The sequence below is a fragment of the Lactuca sativa genome, chromosome 6 (genome assembly GCF_002870075.4).
Source record: "Lactuca sativa cultivar Salinas chromosome 6, Lsat_Salinas_v11, whole genome shotgun sequence".
Classification (NCBI taxonomy): Eukaryota; Viridiplantae; Streptophyta; class Magnoliopsida; order Asterales; family Asteraceae; genus Lactuca; species Lactuca sativa.
In genome coordinates this window covers 137,544,472-137,553,811 of record NC_056628.2, presented here as the reverse complement: position 1 = coordinate 137,553,811, position 9,340 = coordinate 137,544,472, and positions in this window count along the sequence as shown.

The window sequence follows — 9,340 nt, the reverse complement described above, 5'->3', positions numbered from 1 at the left end:
CCGGTGTTCCTCTAGGAGTGAGGATTGAGCGTTTGTTATGTATGTTTTTCACTAGGGTGTTGTGGTAGTACTTCATACAAATATGGGTAGGTGTGGAAGGTAGTATGGGCCCGTACTACTGAAAGCATAGACCCATACGCGTATCAAGGAAACCATGACCTTTAGGGTTGGGTTGAGAGTTGGTTCCCGGGATAGTGGGAAGTGTCTGAGATTTTGTGGTGTTTTTCAGTATGGTGGTCACGAGGCATGCTGGGAGCGGATCCAGGTCAGGATCAGGAGCCGGAGAGGGCGGTCAGGGTGGGTCGGTACCGCCCGAGGTTGTGGGTCAGATGAGCACAGGCGAGTTGGATGCTAGGATTCGTGAGATCCTGCATGATGAGGTTGTTATGTTGTTCCGGGCTGAGCTGCCGGAACTGTTTGGGTCGATCAAGACCGTCATGGTTGAGTATTTTGATGAGCTCTATGCGGCTCTCACTGAGACGGATGTCGCGGCGGCTACAGCGGCTGTAGCAGCGGCAGGGCGAGGAGCCGGTCGAGGTTTTTAGTATCAGGACTTCGATAATACGAAGCCTCCTACCTTTGATGGAGTTCAGGACCTGATTGTTGCTATGAGGTGGTTGTCGGACGTGGAGGGGTGTTTCTTCACGTGTTCATGCCCTGCTGATCAGAGGGTGAGGTGTGCTCTGAACCTGTTGAGGCTCGGGGCGAAGGATTGGTGACCACGGGGTCATATTCAGATGCGCAAAGGGCTGCGGTTTCATGGGATCAGTTCAGAGAAATATTCAGCACTCGTTATGTTCCGCGGGTTGAGAGGGAGGGATTGGCTCAGGAGTTCCTTGAGCTGAAGCAGGATTCGGAGTCGGTGACGGAGATCACCAGGATGTTCACTGAGAGGGCGATGTTTTTCACTGAGTTCGCTTCGGAGCAGGCTCAGATGTCTCGATATCTGAGTATGCTCAAGAGAGATATCGGACAGTTTGTGTCTACGCAGAGGTGCGAGACTTTGTTGGAGTTGCAGGAGGCCGCCAGGCGGCGTGAGTTGGAGATTGAGTTGCAGTTGCGTGAGCTGAGGCAGGCTCCGGTGCAGTCGCAGCCGCGCCGAAACGGTCCAAGACCGTTGATTCTAGGGTGGGAGATCAGAGCAATCACGCTTGTGGGAAGTATGGGAAGGGTCACACCAGAGTTTGTAGGTCTGGTGGTGCTTGCCGCAAGTGCGGAAAGGAGGGGCACTATGCGAGGGATTGTTGGCAGTCAGCCCCGGTTCGGGATTTGAGGATTTATTATCATTGTCATCAGGTTGGACACTTGAGGGTCAACTGTCCACAGCTTGCTGCAAGACTGGTGCAGGCTCCAGCACCGGCCACTTTGAGGATCACGGGCGGAGGTCAGGGTGGAGCGGAGCCCCCAAGGGCTCAGGGTCGTGCTTTTCAGCTTACAGCATAGGAGGTCAGAGCAGTGCCGGATGCAGCGACGGTTATGTTTCTTTCTTGATATCTTGTTATCTTGTGATTATTGTGGAGTATTGTTTATCTGCTAGTCTTGTTGTGTGGTTTTCGGTATGGTATTCGTTGTTCTTTGAGGGTTATGGTATGGTTATGGGTTTAGTAATGGGAATTTCGTTGGTTATCATTCATGAGGGTTATTAGTGGAAATCTGGCGTCTGGTTTGAATGTCGGGTAACATCTGCATTATGAGGAGTGGTTAGCTGCAGATTGAGTTTCTTTCAAGCTCGGGATCATCAGTGTTGTTATGTGATTTTATGAAGGTTGCTCGTGCTAGTGGGGATCAGTTCGCGTGTAAGTGTTTGTGTGGTGTAAGGTGCTTGAGGGAGGTCGGTGATGACGATCGGTGATTGATAGTCAGTGCTATAAGTGGGGGAGAATTGGAAAATTCTCCGGAAGATCGATGAGCATGTGAGGTTGTTTAGCTGCTTGGGATTCAGCAGTGTTTCTGTCAGCCAAGAGCGTAGGCTGGTATGAGTAAGTGGCAGGCATGCGGGGTGGGATACAGACCAAGGGTATTTGATTGTGGAGGGCCTGAGATCAGGCTGGGATTGAGTATGTATGATGGAGATAGAGTTCGGAACCCCTAGAGGGCTAGAACAGTATGCATGGGAGGATTTCCCAGATAGATAACTTAGAAGGATGGATGCTAGTTGAGCGGTCCGGGTAGACTGAAGGCCGGTAGGCGTACCAGTCAGGCCGAAGGCTCAGAGAATGGTCCAGCCAGGCTGAAGGCCCTGGAGGGCGGTCCAGATCGGCTGAAGGTTCTGAGAGTGGTCCAGATTGGCTGAAGGCCTGGTAAGGCGGTCCAGTCATGTTGAAGACTCTGCACATGTCATTAGATCGGTTCGAGGAAATGGACTGAGCATGCCGCGATGTATTAGCATTAGAAGGTCTGACCCCGGGTATTGATCTCGATTAGTGGAGATGGTGCATGGACTCGAGAGTCCTTGCGAGCAGATTCAGAGCATGTGTGTGTTGGGTTTTGAGCATTCTAACACTCCTAAGTGTACATGCAACCCTAAATACCTTGGATCTATGTTTTCTCTATTATACATGCAAATAAGAACTTCCAAGGTATTATCCTAATCTAGCATACAAAACAATAACTATAGCACGATAGAATACATACCTCTTTGGTGTAGAAAGTCTTCATGAAGCTTGAGTGCCTAGTGCCCCAAGTGTGACACCTCAAATGGAATCACAATCATCAAAACACTTAGAATGACTTGAGAGAATTCTACAACTCATGAAATCGGCTAGCCCTTTCTTTTCACACACTAGTGGCCGATTTTGGTCAAGAATAAGATGCTTATATAGTTAGGGTTACACCATGTAAACCCTAATTGACATGGCCTTTCATTTCCATGATCCATGGGTACAAATACACCATGGAGCATCCATGGACCATCCTATGGGTTTTAGCCCAACTTGATTATCCATGGAGCATTAGCCCACTATACAAGTATGGATGATTTACACAATCAACCCATATATTTAATTAGTCTTCTTTTGATCACTTAATTAATCCTAGATTAATTCTTGATCAATACTAATTAAATAATCTTATTATTCTTATTATTAATATACTAGAACTTATAATATATTAATAACCATAAGTGTCTTATTTCTCTCATTCTAGTCTATCCAAGTGCATGATGGTATGCAACCCAAATGGACCATGCCGGGTCGGGTCAAGTCTTACCAATTATAGTTATGGACTTAGACATTAATCCAACAGTCTCCCACTTGGATAAGTCTAAAACTATTATTGCGTATGACTACAGGAACCAACCGGCAATCGTAGCTCTCAAAAGCTTCTGTCGAACTCTGACCTTGTAGATAAACTCTGACCTTTGTCAGTGACTTGTCCATTAGATAAGGGATCATATATTCCTCCATTCTAGATATCATATGGACTGAGACATGGATTATAATCAATCTCTCTGTCCATTTGTTGTTTCCCGATTTCCGATTTATGACGACTGACTAATTGAACAAATCAAATCAGTCCTGGCCCGGCCGAGCACTTCCATTTGTCATCATCAAATCATCGAGGGGCCCACAAATATCGCTTTTATCCCGAAGGTAAAAGGAATGGATAAACTTCGACTCATATGGCTTGTTCTACTACTTGTTGAATCATACACAAAAGCACGTTTTATAGCACCGAGTTACCAAATGCATTTTCATGCAATCAATGTACTATCAACTCATAGTAACAACTCATATCTCTAGGTTTGAAGAATATAAGATATTATCGTCTCATGATCACTCATGATAAAATCCATGAAGTGATTCCAATGAGCGCGGGTTGAATCCAATACTCAGAACTTATGAGCACTCATGATTGTTGTAGCCTTGTCCAACACCTTAGACCTCTACAACCCATCATGACAGTCTTAATTCATATCTACTTCCAAAATATGACCGACTATGGATGGTTTGAATAACTTAGTCATTCCGGAAGAATAACCTAGTTTATTCGGGAAGTCAAAACATGCAAAATGAAACACAATAATAATCGAATCCAATATGGTCTCAGAACTTATGAATATAAATAAAACACCTTTTATTTATCACCATATGATTACACATTATTCATTGTATACTGTTTCAGCTATCAACTTTATTCTTGAATTTAAAACAATAGTTGTCCCATGCTCCAAGCATGTACACTATGTTTTTTTTTTCTAAACACTAGTCATGCCACACACGAAGTATGCATACTATGTTTGTCTATGATCTTTACTTTGTGAACTAGATCAATTGAACATTACTTCAATGATTCTCTTTTCACACTCCCAAATCCTTACTGCAAATGCAAGAATTCCAACTTCATGCCATTTACTGAAATCTGTTAGATTCAAAACTTATATGCATTGATCCTCTTGTAATGATTATGCACATAGTCAGAAAGACTTGACAACAATCATTACAGAGTATTCCAAAGGAGATCAGCTCCTTGGAAATATCCTTCTTGCATTAAGTTTCCTTAATCTTACACAGATTGAAAATTCTAACTTTGAAACATTTCCAGATTCCATCTTGACTATCACTTCTGAACAAGAGTTGCCTCCTTACAGATTATGTCAATATGGTCCTTCCAGAATTATCACTATACTTCCAACTGTCCTTGAGCAACCAATCTTTGGTAAACCTTAGATTGTCCTCGACAATTGTTTAATCCTTTTAGTCATATCCAGTTCTAAACCTTTTCCCTTCTTAATGCCCCAGGCATTTGGAAAACTTTAGAACGGATGCTTATAGCACATGTAATCGATCCTATATCCGAAGCATATGGGACACGATTCATGATGTCTCACATAAAGACTAAACCAGTCTTTTGCTATAACATTTCCATTTCAATTTGCCAAGTTCTCATAATTCAGATTATGAAAAGGGATGCCGTAATCATAATCGAATTTTAGAACGCAAATAATGGACCCATATACAGAATTTCCTTATGTTGAGCCATTCCAACATGAAATTCATATATATAACCTTGACTAAATGATTAAAACCTCACGATCTAAGCTTATAGATTTGAGATGAAGTATAATCTCCTCTCCCTTAATTATAGCAAAACAACTTTTTTCCCAATTGAAACCTTTTGTTTTCTATAATTAACATTTCTAACTCGCAATACTTATCATAATTATCATGCTCCCACTAACATGATGATTATTAGCATAACACTTATGCTCCCACTAGCTTTGACATGTACTCAGAAATCAGCTGACTTTCTTACCAAAGTTCAGATTTCTGATACTAGATTGTTTTGATAAGTCTTTATCAAAATCATACACCTTCCCTTAGATAGCACACTTGTGAGTCTAAACAATTATGAAGAGGTATGCCGTAATCATAATGGTTAGACCTTTTTGCCACTTCTCACAAGTCCATATTAGTGTGCCGGTTAACCACACGCGCTCCACTAACGACTTTGAGAATGCAAATATCACAATTGCTATCTAGCTAAAATCTACTTAGTGAAAGTGTTTCCTCACCATCATTTTCATGAATCGGAGAGAAACCTTATGACACTTAGATTTACTGGTGTATGTGTTCTTATCCATGTGAATTGTCAAAACCATAGTCACAAGACAAGGATAATGACAAATCCAAACTCATATGGATTGAACTCAATCTTAACTTCTTGCCACCTGGAAGCTCAAGGGCCTGCCATTGCTTCCAAGTTGTTGTGCAACAAATTGAGAACTCTAAGAACTCATATGCAAAACCAACTTTAACTGGAATAGGCACAGAATATGTCAACACGATAGGTTATAAACCTCAAGTCATGTGCTAGAGAAGAACTTCAGGTTTTATTCTTGATTAGTTCTTGAGACTTTCAAGACCTTTAAGACTCCCACTGTCCTCTTGACATATAAGACTCCCTTGTCAAACATCCAAGAGATAGTGCGGATTCTAATCAAGAAAAACACTTTACCCAATTGGCCTAAGTTGGTCTTTGTTTTATCCAAAACATCACAACTTACCAATTTCAAATGTACAAGAGTAGAAAACTTTTACTCTTACATTTGACAAGTGTTTTAAACCTTCTTTAAGACATGTCACTCAATTGACAATCTTGGAGTATGACTCTAAGACTTGTATTGGAATGAAGTATGACTCATCTTCTTGATTTAACCATTTCAACAATTCAAGATCCCTCTTCTTAGTCATAAGAATGCACTAAGATTTCCTTAGAGAACTAATTTTGATATGGTTCCTTAATCATTAAGATGATCAAAAATTGATACTAAAGTACTCTCCCATCTTTTCAGATTTGAGAAACTTTTATCCTTCTGCCTAATTTGATTCTTCTTATTCGCTCTGCCTTACATTGGAACCTTTTTTCCAATGTCTCAGAGTTACACTTAAGCTTGTAAGTATAATCATATTTACTGAACTTAAGTAAATCATGACGAATATTATTATCAATCTTTTTGTGGTGGACTTGACCAGTGCACAAGAATGTGTACTCGATCCCTTAGTCCTTTACTTGACTCACACATCCATGTGAACAAGTAATTAGTCTTAATTTTCCAAAACTTGAAAGTTCTCATTCATCATGCTATACAACTTGCATGATTCCAAGTTCCGGTCCAATTGAAACTTGGGTGATGAGAATCTTTCCTTATTTGGTAAATTTAAACATTACCACAAATGAAAGAATCAATTTCATATTTCCACTCTTGCTGTTAATGGAATCTTATAAGCAACAATTTTCTTTCCAAATGCCATTGTAAGGATATTTTAAAATAAATAAAATAAAAAATTTTCTTTTTATTTTAAAACTTTGCGGAAAAACTTATCCTTACAATCCATATGAAAACTTGTTGTTATCTATTCCTAAGCAATATCTCATAACTCCTGAGAAGTAGCTCACGAATTCGATTTTTCAAGCTACGCGATAGAAATCCATCTATGCGATCAGATTCAGCATATTCTTTCTTTAAGTTTCTTCACTTTTCTTTGATTCTTAAACATCACCATGTGACCCAGTCACATCATGTATCACGAATCTCATAATAGAAACTTAACAGAGTTAGATAGTGGACTTTACCTGAAGTAAAGTCAAACTTATTGACTTTAACATCCTTAGGTAAATTTGGCAGCTTCGCAACCAATGCCCCTTCCTTTGGCAATATAAACATATGGACCCTTTGATAATGGTACACGGGACTATCACAGACTTAGCTTTTCTCTTTACCATTTGGTCAAGCGAGTTGACTATGGCCGATCCCTTTCCATTGGGAAGAGAATGCTTTTCTGGATTTCCTGTGTCACTATTGTCAATGTCCATAAAGTTTTTAGGAAGTTGATCTTAACAAATAGATAAGATCATTAAGGGTCTTGTCATAGTATGTTTCATAGGTGTCCCAAAGGAACTCACTATGTGACTTAGAAAGTGATTGAACCACCAACTTTCTCAAGACTTTGACACCCAACTCTTCCGGCTTGTCAATATGTGACTACATCTCCAAGATGTGACCACACCTAGACCTTGCCTTGCCAATAGGGCTTGAGTGACCTTAAACTTTTCAAGAACTTGTGGGTTAGGGAGAATAATTGGAGGAGGAGAAAGAAGTATGATATCCATGGGACATCATCCTCATTAGGAAACCTTGTTTCAAGAGATTTGGGAAGATCATAGATGTCTAAACCAGACATCTTTTGGGAGATATTCAAAAAGTTGATTTAAAGTCCTTAATATGACACCCAATATGAAATATTAAGGCTAGGACCCAACAAACTATTTTATAACTTAGAAGAGGTATGCCGTAATCCAAGCTATAGAATATTTGAAGGTAGATGAATGACGATTCACCAATTTCTACCAAGATAAACGAAATGTATTATTAGGTTTTAATTGGTTTTGAAACTCCTAGATCTTTGAGATTCATTGAACTTTTCAAAGGCATGTTTCAATCTCGAGTGTGCCCTTCAGGTTTTGTGACTGGGATGCCGAGGATCACAAAACAAGGTGTGAAGTAACCATGCAAATCACTTGGTACCCTTAATAAATTACCCCTCAATCGATGTGCCGGTTAACCACACACGCTCCATCAATACTATGATAAATATTAAGTCACCCTTTACCTACCTTGTTAAGTCCAAGTCAGTGTGCCGGTTAACCACACACGCTCCACTAACGACTTAAACAAAGTGCAAAGTGTAATTTCATGGATTAGCACCTTATTCACATTTTTCCTAAATAACTAAGATTGGGTATTATTAAGAGTTTAGTTACTTAGTATTTTTCATTAATACTTTTAATGAAGGGAGAATTCTAGTCCTGTCAAACCCGTTCGGCTAACGACCCTCCACCAGTCAAGCAAGCGGTGGGTGAGAGTGGACACCCATTAAGTTGCCATTTTATAGGCAACAACCTTATACCCACCTTATAGACCGGCTTCGTGAATGAGGCGTACTAGCGGTAAGACTGACTTTACTCTTATACATATATATATATATATATATATATATATATATATATATATATATATATATATATATATATATATATTATTAACTTATAATATTATAAAGTATAAGGGTTGAATTTTAACTTTTAAAATTCTAAGGGCTAACTTGGAATTAAAGTATTCATAAGTGAAAACTTTACAAATTTCAAAACTTGAGGGCAAGTTTTGAAACTATTCAAAACTTTTCATTTCTTGTAACTTATGAGTTTAATAGAGTAATAAAATGAGGACTTTTCATTTTTCTAACTCTTGTGTTTTTTTTAATGGTTTTTTTTAATCCAAGAGACTTTTGGTTTTCCATAACTTGAGGACAAGCTATAGACTCCATTAAAACACATTATGATCAAGAATTAAACTACCATATAGGTTACAAATAATTCCTATGATCATCTAAACTTCATAAGAACAAGAACATGAATATGAACACTTTCAAGAATCAAAATCACATTAAACTTTGTAATTTTGATAACTAGTTGTTGTAAATGAATTAGCAAAAACATTACACCAGCTAAAACAAGTTTTCAAGTACCAAAACAGTTTAGGGTAATGTTTCCAATCCATTTCCAACAACTAAAGTCGAAAATCTACACTCTGTCGACCCTACTTGCCGAGTTGCATGAACCTACTCGCCGAGTAGGTTGAAGATACACATGAACTCGCCGAGTCCCCCCCATGGACTCGCCGAGTCCATTCGTCAGACAGCAAGTTTTCGACTTTTTTCAACTTTTAATTACAAGTATAAGAGAAAGCAAGCCTAGGCTCTGATACCACTGTTGGGTTTTGAGCATTCTAACACTCCTAAGTGTACATGCAACCCTAAATACCTTGGATCTATGTTTTCTC